This window comes from Oncorhynchus tshawytscha, linkage group LG32 (genome assembly GCF_018296145.1).
Source record: "Oncorhynchus tshawytscha isolate Ot180627B linkage group LG32, Otsh_v2.0, whole genome shotgun sequence".
NCBI lineage: Eukaryota > Metazoa > Chordata > Actinopteri > Salmoniformes > Salmonidae > Oncorhynchus > Oncorhynchus tshawytscha.
Window position 1 is genome coordinate 8,479,333 of NC_056460.1, and position 13,022 is coordinate 8,492,354.

At 46.0% G+C, this 13,022-nt stretch overlaps 1 protein-coding gene across 1 annotated transcript in view; it reads left to right on the forward strand.

The window, feature by feature from the left end:
• Positions 1-1,646: 1,646 nt before the first annotated feature.
• The window catches only part of LOC121841584 (nucleolar protein dao-5-like), a 44,998-nt gene continuing 33,622 nt past the window's right edge, over positions 1,647-13,022 (forward strand). The window contains exon 1 of the mRNA XM_042310808.1: positions 1,647-2,067. The gene's annotated coding sequence lies outside the window, so the exon portion shown is untranslated. The remainder of the gene's footprint in view (positions 2,068-13,022) is intronic.

Here is a 13,022-nt window from a genome sequence, read left to right on the forward strand (position 1 = left end):
ATTTCACATCCTTTACACTGGTCTGTTTTTCTGTCTGTCTGTATATCTGCCAGTCACTCTCTCTGTCTGTTAGCCTCTCTGTATGTGTGTGGGCTTGCATGGTTGTTTGCTCTGTGCCATGGGCAGCGTATGCAGCTGTACATGGAGCTGCATACACAAAGTATGTCTGGGATTGGTGTTGTTTTGGCAGATGGGTGAAACAACAAGACCTCACTGGAAGACTGTGGGCCAGCAAGTCAAATAGGGGGATGAAAGAAACCACTTTGGTTTAACAATTAATCCCTGTTCCATTGCCACAGGCTTTCCCATAGAGACCAATACTGAGCCACACCCTTATAGGACAACATTACAGAGCATTGAGATGGGTGGGCAGAAACAGGAATTAACTGGATTTTGTGGTTTTACTAACAACCCAATTGAGGATCTTAGTTTGTGGCCGAATACACACACACTATAAAAGCTATGGGGTCAGGGAGAGGCTCTTGGTTCCCCAGTCTCTGCAATTAGCCCTCGACGATAGTAAAGGCTGACAGGCTGCAGATGTACCAATTGCCAGAGCCCTGTGAATAGCTGAGACAGACAGAGGGGTCAGACGAACTGTATGAGTCACCCGCTTCCACACACACTATAATGAGGTGCGGTAAACACACACACACACACACATTGTAAGAAAGGCAGTTTGAATGGTGAGGATCCCAATGTCTACATATTTCACATCACTCGTCCAGAGTGAATGCATCATGTCTGTTTCCAGTCTAACCCTCTCTTCTCCTGACACTGTGAGTTGGGACTTTTCTTTGCCCAAAGACTCCTCATTCATTTGTTGTTCTTTGTCATCTTGCTGTATAACAAACTAGTTGATGTCAGATTTCTTGGCCCAATTCAGTCTCGTTCTGTCAATTTCATAGTCTTTGTATGTTCCCCGTCTTTTCATTGATTCCTATTGTAAAGCCAGCAGCTGCAACTGAGGGAACAGAAGCAAGCTGCCACTCCCATTGTGGACAGTCAGTGCCATGCAGCAAAGGAGCTGATGCTCTATGTCTTCATAAGCACCATCAACAAATGCACCTTATCGTCGCTGTCTGATAACTTAATCTCCAGAACATAAGCTTTTCAGGAAATTGATAAAATGACCATATTTTCCCATTAATGAACATACAATTATGACATTTCCAAAGCTATTTGGGGTAAATGTTGTTGGCCCTAGAGTTATGAAATGTTCAGAGCACATTGAGTTACTTCTTTGCAAAAACTGAGTTACAAGGTTTTCATCAGACAATGACATTATGCTAATAAATAAGACATAACCAGACCAGGAGTGTGAACAATGCCTTTCTCAGTTGAATAAATGTGCCTATTCTTCATTGATATCAAGAAACTATCAATTGCATTCAAATCGATTTTTTTTTAACCAACTGAAACTGAAACCTTTACAGACTCTATGTATACATACTTATGTAGCCTAGCCTATTCGTTTGGCCTTGCAGGCATCCAGTGTAGGTCTGCAGTAGTTTAAATATTAGCCATGCAGCTGGATTTTGGAACTTCATACACAGAGAGAATGGGTGAGGGATGGGGGCCAGGCACTCTCGCACACAGCAAATAAAAGGAGGGGCAGTGGTTTAGCATATGACATCATCCATAGTTTTTTAAATAAACCTCAGGCCATGGTTCTTCATTGGTTCCTAGCTGGATAAATCGATTTTTTTGGGGGGGGGGGGTAATTCTGCAATTTCACCCTCGCTCAACTATGTGGTAACGCCACTCATTCGATTCCTCTTTCCAGAGAGGTAGCTTCTTCGGTCCCGGGAACGTTACTAAAGAGGGATGCACGCCGTTTGAACAAATCAATTGAAACTACAGCGTCAGTGCGAAGCTTGCCAGTGAAGGGAGACAGTTGCACGTTTGATTGTTTGTCCTCTACGTTTATAACCTCCGCACCGACATATTTGGTCTGTTTTTGTCCCTCCATCGAGGAAGTAGCCTTCAAAAAAAGGAGTCGCCTACAACGGTACCTGAGAATTTGTGGGGGGGAAACGCTGCGAAGCGTGCCTCGACATTCTTACGGTGAGTGGGTATTGATACGATGTAGCTCGAGCCAGCAAACGTCTCGCAATAAGCAGTTTCTTGGATACATTGTTGCCATTTCGGTGCCTTTTTATGTTCTGCTAATTCATGCTGCTTTCGCGTTAAAATGTTATCTAAACAAAGCTCACGAAATGACACCGATCAAACGTTCGTTGTTGAAAGCCCATGTTTTCAAACTGGATTTTGATGTGACGTCTACAACGTCGGTGAACTTGTTTTGGGCGGTGGTTTCAACAAGGACGTGGTGGTTTCCTTTCCCTAAAAAACCCGTGTCAAGGCGCATGAGGTGACTGGACACCCAACTGTATGCGTAGCTTAAGTTCTATGTTCATTTAATCGATTTATTGACCAACCTCGGCACCATACGTACCCCTACCATTGTTCTGAGAACGAGAGGGCCCCAAATGGCTACTGCAAAACCGGGGTTAATTTACCGTTAGTGATTGTGTCCTGAGATTTGGGTTTTGCTGAGTTCCCTGTGGCTCACCAGTAAACTCTGCGATGCAACTGCGTTTTCGAATGGAGAGCAGGTGTGAACGCGATCCCATTATCGATTGCTGGCCCAATCGAAAGTGCATCCTTTACATGTGGCGCTATGAAAGAACATTAGTCTAAAGAATTTCATTGTTGGTTACATTGCTGAATCAATCTCCCATTATACAAACCGCTAACATCCATCTGAAACTCTGTGAGCACAGTTGATAGGGAAATTGTGATGGGCTGGCAGGCCTATATGCTTTATCACAAGAAGCTTTTTGAGTTACTTTTTACACCAGCAGCACGTCAGTGTGAACGGGAATGTCGGTCTGGCTCGCGCGCGCCTCCAGGTCTGGAGATGTCTGCTAGATTATACTGATTATACTGAGACTGGGCAGCGCTAGAGGGAGAGTTCAGAAGCATCAGATGGCAATGTCAGATCCCAGTGATACTGTCATCTGGGCTCCAAATACATGTTACATAATCTGTAATGGGGCACAGGCCAGCCAATGCTATCCCACCTGCCCCATCTCAATGTCACGGATTGGGTGTCAACAGAAGTTCATCAGATTTCAGAAGTCTATCAAACAGCATAAGTCTGGTCATATCTGCTGTTGTCATCACTTGTTCTGTATAGCATAACATGCCTTTTTATCAGCGATCAAGTGCTTTCTTTCAATCTGAAAACTGTAAATTAAATGTTAAATTGTCATTTGATCTCTTAAAGGAGACATGACTTCCTTTTCAAGACATACGTGGTGAATGTGGTCTTGTTTTCGGGTTTTGTTGTAGGGGTGTATTGTCCGTTTCAGGGTGTCACATTGACTGAGAGGTTACGTTGCTGCAGGGGCTTGACAGTGACACCCTCTCGCCCACCCAGAGTGGGGAATGTGTCCCCTCTCAGCAGTGACCTCTCAGGCAACCCTCTCTGAGTGTGAATTATCACTGCAGGGGTGTGAAACATACAGTGCCTTGCGAAAGTATTCGGCCCCCTTGAACTTTGCGACCTTTTGCCACATTTCAGGCTTCAAACATAAAGATATAAAACTGTATTTTTTTGTGAAGAATCAACAACAAGTGGGACACAATCATGAAGTGGAATGACATTTATTGGATATTTCAAACTTTTTTAACAAATCAAAAACTGAAAAATTGGGCGTGCAAAATTATTCAGCCCCCTTAAGTTAATACTTTGTAACGCCACCTTTTGCTGCTATTACAGCTGTAAGTCGCTTGAGGTATGTCTCTATCAGTTTTGCACATCGAGAGACTGAAATTTTTTCCCATTCCTCCTTGCAAAACAGCTCGAGCTCAGTGAGGTTGGATGGAGAGCATTTGTGAACAGCAGTTTTCAGTTCTTTCCACAGATTCGATTGGATTCAGGTCTGGACTTTGACTTGGCCATTCTAACACCTGGATGTGTTTATTTTTGAACCATTCCATTGTAGATTTTGCTTTATGTTTTGGATCATTGTCTTGTTGGAAGACAAATCTCCGTCCCAGTCTCAGGTCTTTGCAGACTCCATCAGGTTTTCTTCCAGAATGGTCCTGTATTTGGCTCCATCCATCTTCCCATCAATTTTAACCATCTTCCCTGTCCCTGCTGAAGAAAAGCAGGCCCAAACCATGATGCTGCCACCACCATGTTTGACAGTGGGGATGGTGTGTTCAGGGTGATGAGCTGTGGTGCTTTTACGCCAAATATAACATTTTGCATGGTTGCCAAAAAGTTCAATTTTGGTTTCATCTGACCAGAGCACCTTCTTCCACATGTTTGGTGTGTCTCCCAGGTGGCTTGTGGCAAACTTTAAACAACACTTTTTGTGGATATCTTTAAGAAATGGCTTTCTTCTTGCCACTCTTCCATAAAGGCCAGATTTGTGCAATATACGACTGATTGTTGTCCTATGGACAGAGTCTCCCACCTCAGCTGTAGATCTCTTCAGTTCATCCAGAGTGATCATGGGCCTCTTGGCTGCATCTCTGATCAGTCTTCTCCTTGTATGAGCTGAAAGTTTAGAGGGACGGCCAGGTCTTGGTAGATTTGCAGTGGTCTGATACTCCTTCCATTTCAATATTATCGCTTGCACAGTGCTCCTTGGGATGTTTAAAGCTTGGGAAATCTTTTTGTATCCAAATCTGGCTTTACACTTCTTCACAACAGTATCTCGGACCTGCCTGGTGTGTTCCTTGTTCATGATGCTCTCTGCGCTTTTAAGGGACCTCTGAGACTATCACAGTGCAGGTACATTTATACGGAGACTTGATTACACACAGGTGGATTGTATTTATCATCATTAGTCATTTAGGTCAACATTGGATCATTCAGAGATCCTCACTGAACTTCTGGAGAGTTTGCTGCACTGAAAGTAAAGGGGCTGAATAATTTTGCATGTCCAATTTTTCAGTTTTTGATTTGTTAAAGTTTGAAATATCCAATAAATGTCGTTCCACTTCATGATTGTGTCCCACTTGTTGTTGATTCTTCACAAAAAAATACAGTTTTATATCTTTATGTTTGAAGCCTGAAATGTGGCAAAAGGTCGCAAAGTTCAAGGGGGCCGAATACTTTCGCAAGGCACTGTATACAGTCCGGGAGGGGTCCAATCTGGCCCACGGGTGTTTTTAAATGAATATATATATACTTTGAAATGACTAAAACCAAATCAACTGTCAATTATAATGGACCTACATACAAACAGTTTCTTGAATGCGTCCATATCATTAATAATCACCTACATGTCAGGGTGCATTGAAAATTCCAGAAATGAAGGATGGAGGACAATATTTTGAAATAACAAATTCAGTGCGGCCTGCCGGACCTTGTTGGAGACCAAACGCGGCCCCTGGGTGGAAATGACTTTGACACCCCTGTTTAAGATAATACCACTTACCCTGTACGGTCACCACTTCCTCTGTCCTCCTCCTAAACCTCTGCAGTGTCAGATCCAAATTGACTAGAAGTTGGCAGTCAGTGACTAGAGTCTGGTTTCAATTATGGGCTCTTTTGGTGTAGAGGAACTAAGTCACACTACCTCAATAGGGGTGGGGGGATTCAGGGGACACTCCCAACAAATCGTGGGGTGGACATAACAGAACGTTGCAATTAAAAAAGCAATGTTTGCAGGCAAAATCTTTGCAGTGGTTTTGCAGGTAGTTGATGCAAACTAGCCACTTGCGAAATGCACTCATTAAAAATAACCTGCGTGATCTCGATCTTCCTAGCGAGTATTTTATTCAGCCAATAAAGTAGTGATGTAGGCAGTGACGCAGTTTGTCTATGCCAAAAAATACCCTAGTCACTACTTTTTCCTATGGTCGGGTTGACGAGACTACCCTAAGTGCAGGTTTAGGATCAGTATTACCAACCCTAAAATCATCCTTATCGCTGTATTTATTGAAAGAAAACAGACCTTAGATCAGCCTCTGACTCTCGTAGAACTAATGTTCTCTCGACGAGAGTCATGTAAACATGATTGGCACCCAACTAGTCTTGGAATGTAAGTGCACTTCAATTGGTTCCTCTCCTGTAGTGTACACTCCATTGCTAGTCAACATGGCGCCCCATGGGGCAGCTGCAGTTGTCTATTTTCGGTAAGACTCTCACAGAAATCCAGGTGGTTGGCATTGCGTTGTTTCCGATCGCGTGACCGGACGGCTGATTTTTAAATTGGATACAGCCGTAAAACTCTGCAGGTCAGTATCTGTTATTTTGTTGGGTGCCTTCAACAAATTCCCTTAAATAATAGTCTTTGGAGTGTGGGAGTCACAAAGGTGTGCTGCTTGACTCATGGCTTTCCACTTGTAATGGTTGCTAATGCTCCTTTATTTGCTCTGGTTGTCGTTGGGGCCATGTGACCGCATCAATGCCACAGCTGCTGAGATGATACCTAATGGATGTCAAGGTCACTGGACTCAAATCCATTTTCTTTGCCCTGCGTAGTGAGCAGATGAAATGGTACCTAATTACACACACCTGCTCGGCGAGCTGTTATCTACCCTATCAACGGCCATAAAATCCCTCAATTTGCAGCATTACGAACGTCACACATCCTGTGAATACAATTACAGTAGGTTTCATCATGCGTTCTCTCACTGGTTTCTATGGTGTCTCAGTAAGTCCGTCCCGAATATAGGGAGAAGGGTGCTATTTGGGACTCGGACACAGTCTCCAGTCTGGAAGGGCTGCTGCCGGCTGTCCCATGGAAGGCTGTGGTTGGTTGTGCTGCTGTAGCACTTGCCACTGTGGTGGTCTGTGCCTTGGGATTCAGCATTCTCTTTATTAACCACGAAGCAATGGACACACACTGCTTTTAGACTCTGTGGCCGCCTGGCATTGTGACATGTGGCTCTGTGCTCTGCTATGGTCAAGTGTTCAACACGTTCAGGAATTTGATTTGGTCAGACCAGACCCGACCCGATATACGTTTAGCCATATCTGGTTTGTTTTAATGGTGTGCTTTGGGACAAGGTTTGATTTGTGGTTAGGTGTTGACGCCGAGGTTTGAGGTGTGTGTATCTGATGGCCCTTGCTGTGTGTGTCGTGGCTGGTTTACACACATCCTGTTTTCCTCTGGTCTGCCTCACGACCCATGAGTAACCCAGGTCTTGTGTGTTCAGTAATAGAGCCGTGGTGTGTGTGCGCCCAAGTGCATGGCAGCCAGGCAGGTGCGATGGGATCAGTCCATCTGGCCAGGGCTCACCCTGGCTGCTCATAGCCCTGGTAACTGATCTGGCCCTGAGGCAGCAGCAACACCGAGCACAGCTGCTTTCCACTATTGACTTTCTTCCTGATCCCCAGAGAGGAGCAGCCCTGTAGCCATCCCACTGTCAGCCTCCCCATCCCTCCAAAAGCCTGGTGTCCCTGGTTTGTCATGGCATCTTCTCAATTAGTGTTTCAGTGATTTTTTTTTTCCCCGCAACCGATCCCCTTGCCTCCTTCGCAAACCCCTCAGACCTTCTCCAATGGGTTTTTGAGAAGATGCGAGGAATCAAGGAATTATGCATTTAGAGCCCTGGTGTCCCAGGTCTGGTTGTTCTCGTGGGATTTTGGCCAAAAGCAAGCGTGCCAGCTGCTACCCCTGTCCCCCTGCCTCGGCTGAGCTAATCCATACGCCCCTCTATGCCCCAGGCCAAAGGGGGCACAGGGGCAGACAATGGGACCTGTCTGTTACCTTTTAATCCTCAGATTACCCACTGACAACCAGCACACACACCTCCCCTCTGCCATCTCCCACCCTGCGGGAACATTTGGCCCTATTCATGCCTTGTCCTGAAGAGACCCCCAGACCAAACCCGGCTCAGTGTTGTTTTGAACCTGGTCCAGTTTTATCCAGATTGCAGGACGTAAGCTAGTGGCTAGGCTAGCTGCGAGTCCATTTCCCCCCAGGCTAAATGACTAGGTAACCCCCATTGTCTTATGATTTCCCTTAACACTAACTTGTTAGGTTAGCCCATCCGCATCTCATTCCCCCACGGCTAATTGGCTACACTAACTATCCACTTAGCCTGTAGCGTGACTCGCCACAGCCTTATCCTCCTCATCCCGTTATCGAGCGCTTTAACGTCAGTTAGCACATTCTCCAATGCCCCCCACCCCCATGGAATTAATTAACCTTAACATGTGTTAAGTACACAGTCCAGCTCATGAATTGTTTAGCATGGCTAAGCCAATGCTTTAGTGTCCCGCCTATATTGCCAGGGACAGCGGCTCTAATCCTGGCGGGCTGCAGCGCTTGCAGGATTTTGTTCCAGTCCAGGACACGTACTTCAGCAGAGCAATCAACTAACTCTGGTCTTTCATTAAGACCAGGATAGGGTTTATTCACAGGAGCTGGACTGGAGCAGGAGCATGCACAGACTGCAGTCCTCCAAGACTAGGCGATGTCCACTACTGATCCATCGAATAGCTTAGAAGCATCTTTTTGTATTCTCCGTATATATATCTGTGGTCTACCCAAGCTGGCAAAGGGGCTTTGTGCCCTGGTGTCTCCCCAGCCTCGTCAAGTCATCCACGGAGGTAGGACTGTGCGCCAACTAGACATGGGGCGGGGCTTCCAGAAGTTCCCACCATCCAACCACAGTGCAGGGGACACCCAGTGAAGGGTGGGGTGCTGCAGGAAAAGAGCGCTCTGTGGGGTAGAGCTCCGTTGCCCAACGGGCCCCGACATTATACATCGGGTTAGGGCCTGTTTATTCATCAATAAGGAGGGATACAGACAGGGCTTGGGGTATCACTAAATTGACCACTAAACATTTTTGAGGCGGAGCCATTTGCTTGTGCTCTGCCTGCGCAGTACAGTCGTATCTGACTAGGATCATAACGACGGTCCTTGCGTTTTGTCTGAGTTTACAGCTGACATGGCTCGTTGAGCAGAGCAGCCCAAGTGGAGCATTTGCTATGGTTGCTCACTGACTGCGTGCAGGGAGCTTGTGACAGATGGAGAGTAGCAACTAAAGGGTTTACTAATGGAGGAAGTCGTTTGGGTCCGGGCCTTAAATTTGACGGAAGCAATCGGGCCTGACTGTCTCGGGCATGGTTAGGGTTCGGCTTAAAATTCATGCCCGTGCAGAGCTCTAGTAGGGGGTCCCGTGTTGTTTTTGATTGTACCCGAAGACATTAAATGCTGGCTGGCTTGGGTAGGGGATCCTGTGTGTTTGTTTTTTGATTAGCCATGGAGGGATTTGATAGGTTATTTGGTTTGTCGTTGACATCATCGGTTTTATGCTTCAATTCTGTCTCAAACTGAAATGAGTGCCACCTCTTCAGTGTACTGCCAGATGAGATGCTATGGGCTTTAGTTAGTTAGTTAGCTAGTTAGCGGTGGCTTTTCAGGTCGGCATGAGCTCGTATTCCCACTGAGTAATTCCATAACACTCTGAGTCCATTGTGCCAGTGGTTCCGGTTAAACGGAAGGGTAAAGGTCCGCAAGCTATCCTCTATGGGAGCGTTGCTCCTGTTGAGTTGCCTCATAGGAGATCGGCACCCTGCCCTCACCCTCAGGTCGCTGTGAACGCCTGTCGCCATAGGGCGAGCTTGGGAAGGCAGCGGTGCATGGCTCCCCGGGGAGAGCCCACGGTAGTGTGTCGTCCACCATGGCCTGTTTTTGTTACGGAGTGGCTGCGGCTCTGGCTTTTTCAGGATCTTTAGTCTACAGCACTAAAAGCTTCTGTGCGTGTATATATTCCCTACGCGCGGGGAACCGGTTACTCAGGCGACGCATACAGTCATTGGGGAAATGCTCATGGTGCTCGTTTTAAATGAAGTTGGATCCACGTCTGCATAATCTACGTAACAGAACCGGCTATAATGGCATAGTAGTATAAAGTTAGTCAACAGAGCGCGCCACTAGGCGAAATACACAGGTAGGCTTGTGCTACAGTTGAACACAATCGGCTCTAAAATTAGTTGGCTCCATCATTCTAAACAACACTGTAGGCTACTTCAAAACCACACCTGTATAACTGAAGAAAATCCGAATGCTGATTTGAGATCAAATGGTTACTATAGAATGATGCCGCATGGATGTTTCACTGGTAAAACCTGATGAATTACGGTGTGGTGTTTTTGTCTTACTGTGGTTTTATGCTATTATATTCGGTTCTGTTCTGTAGAATACTGTGTTCCTTGTAATCTTGCAGACACGGATTCAGCTTGGATCTGACTTTATTAAACGAGCGCCATTCCACAGAGTAGCCTGGTTCTCTGCACCTAAAGTAGAGAATATACACGTATGCAGAAGCTCTGGCTCTTTGAGTGCAGCAGACTAAAGACCCTGGGAAAGTCGGATCGGCAACCACATCCTCTTTTGTTGTTATCAGACGCCAGCAGGAATTGTGAAAGAATGCTAGCGCCTCTCCCTCCCTCACAGTGTCCCAGAATGAATTCTTTGGAGTAGAGCTGTGTTTTTTGTTTTGTGTGTGGTTTCCTGCCTCTTGTGCGGTGTGTGTGTGTGTGTGTGTGTGTGTGTGTATATATAAGAATTTTTTTCTGATGTTACCAGGCAGGCCCAAACTCCATCCCACCACAACAGGCTGACATTTCAGGCAGTCTTTTCAAGCAGCTCTTACACTAAAAGGGCATGATCATAATTTTCACAGTATTATTCCAACCTCCGTGTGGAAATGTATATAAAAACACAGGAAATCATGTTTTTGACTACACTGGGCCTTTAAATCCATACACATTCAAACATGTTGTCACCCAAGATATAATATATTAAATACATATCCAACATGCTGGGATGGCTTGAAATGTAACCCCTCTCCAATTAATGGAATAGGAGAATATTTGGGCTTGATTGCACAGTTTGCATCAACAACTACAGTCATGTTTCAAATGTTCAATATCTAAGTGTTTAGGGCTAAGCTTAGGCATTAACTCCGAATGGTTTAGGATGGGCTTGACAAATACCCCAAACCACTTTCTATTGCTGGATTCGAACTTGCAACCTTTTAGAACCAGAGGCAGATGCTTACACCCATCCCGGTCCACAACCAAAGCCACCTTGAGGGTAACATCGCTCACTGTTGCCCCTTGTGGTCGATTTTCACGTAATCTCCCGACGTCCTCGGACATGGCTGGACGTCGAGTACCGACTCGCTAGCGACCTGCCTGGCTTGCCTTTGTTGAGTTTCCAAAACTGAGAGCAGGCAACTCCTAGGTCTACAACAGCAGCAGTGCGTTAGGGAGCGTCTTTCATTTAGTCGAGACTGGCTGAGACAGCCACGCAACTGGGTTGAGAGCTGAGCTGGGCCCATATGCTCAGCAGAGCCTCTCCGGTCATCATGCTGTGAGTAATGACTGTCTTGTTGGTGGATTTCATCAGGAGATAGGATCTCTCTGCGTGCCATGTTTTCTGAGTGTTCTGTGGTGATGCAGCAGAACTCTGCAACACTGCCTTTATATGGGCAGACGGAGCAACAGTCTTAAGCTCTTTCGCTCTCCACACCCCACACATACTTCATCCCATCCTCTGCTCTTCTACCACCAATCCTAAGAGTTCATTTAACTTTCTCCTCTTACTAAATTTATTGGCTCCCTCTTTGGACAGGCTGGCAGTCTAGATGGGGGGGGTTTGGCTTTCCCTGCTCAACAATTCCCCCCCCCCCCTTAGTGGATAGCACAGCCTCCTAAATACTTCCTATCTCATGCAGTTGGTAGGTTAATGACTGCCTTGGGTTGTATTCATTAGGCACTCAATGGAAGAAAATGGACTGAAAAGGGGAGAGAACCTGAACTTGACCAATCAGAAGTGCTAGTTTTCGTTTTCCATTGCGAAGCGCTTTGCTACGATGTTCCCTAATGAACACAACCCGTGTGTGTGGATCTGCTTTGGTCAAAATGCGTTGTTGTAACTTCTAGTGAACTTGGTCAGTTGTTGACTAGTGAATGACCCGTTTCCTGTCTGCAGGGAGCTGGTCCAATAAAGAAGTTCCATGTTGGAAACCCCCTTCCTTCCCTAATAAACCCCTCCTTCTCCAATACTCTTTTCTCCTTGTAAACTCCTGTCTTTCTAAAGCCTCTCCACTCTCTCTCCCTCATTATCCACCCTCCTTTCCTGTCATATCCTTTATATACACACACACACATACTGTGAATTGGGCCTGTGTTTCCTCTGGCCAGAGCCCCAGTACTTCGGAGGCATCCACATAGCAAGGCCTCACTCAGACAGCAGTCCTTTAATGAATAGCCAGAGACTGAGGCCCCTGTTTTGTCAAACACCCAAATGGCGCGATATAGCTCAGTTACACCATAGTCTCTACCGCCCAGGCCCAGTTTAGTCTAGCTAGCAGCCACTGTTAAATGCTCAATTGGGTTGTCTCTGTCAGGCACAGTGGGCAGTCAGGGAAGGTTGGTCACAGACACAGGGTTTGCTTTGGCAGTGCAGTCTAAAATGGAGGTCTATTGTCCACAGTCTTGTAGTCAAAGATGATGCAAGTACTCGAGAACAGCACGGTGGAATCAGAAGAACGCACGATGTGGTAGACCTGCTCTCTCACTTACACACAGTGTATTCTGAACAAAAATATGAATGCAACAATTTAAAAGATTTTTACTGAGTTAGTTTATAGAAGCCAGTCAGTCAATTTGTAATTAATTAGGCCCTAATCTATGGATTTCACATGACTGGGAATACAGGTATGCATCTGTTGGCCACACATACCTTTTTTTTAAATAGAAGGAAGTAGGGGTGTGAATCAGAACCCGTCGGTATCTGGTGTGACCACCATTTGCCTCATGCAGCGCGACACCTCCCCTTCGCATAGTTGATCAGGCTGTTGATTGTGTCCTGTGGAATGTTGTCCCACACCTCTTCAGTGACTGTGCAAAGTTGCTGGATATTGGCAGGAACTGGAACACGCTGTCGATCCAAAGCATCCCAAACTAAACTCTGGTAACACCTCTGGTGGAGATTCCTGCATTCAGCATGCCAATTGCACACTCCCTATCAACT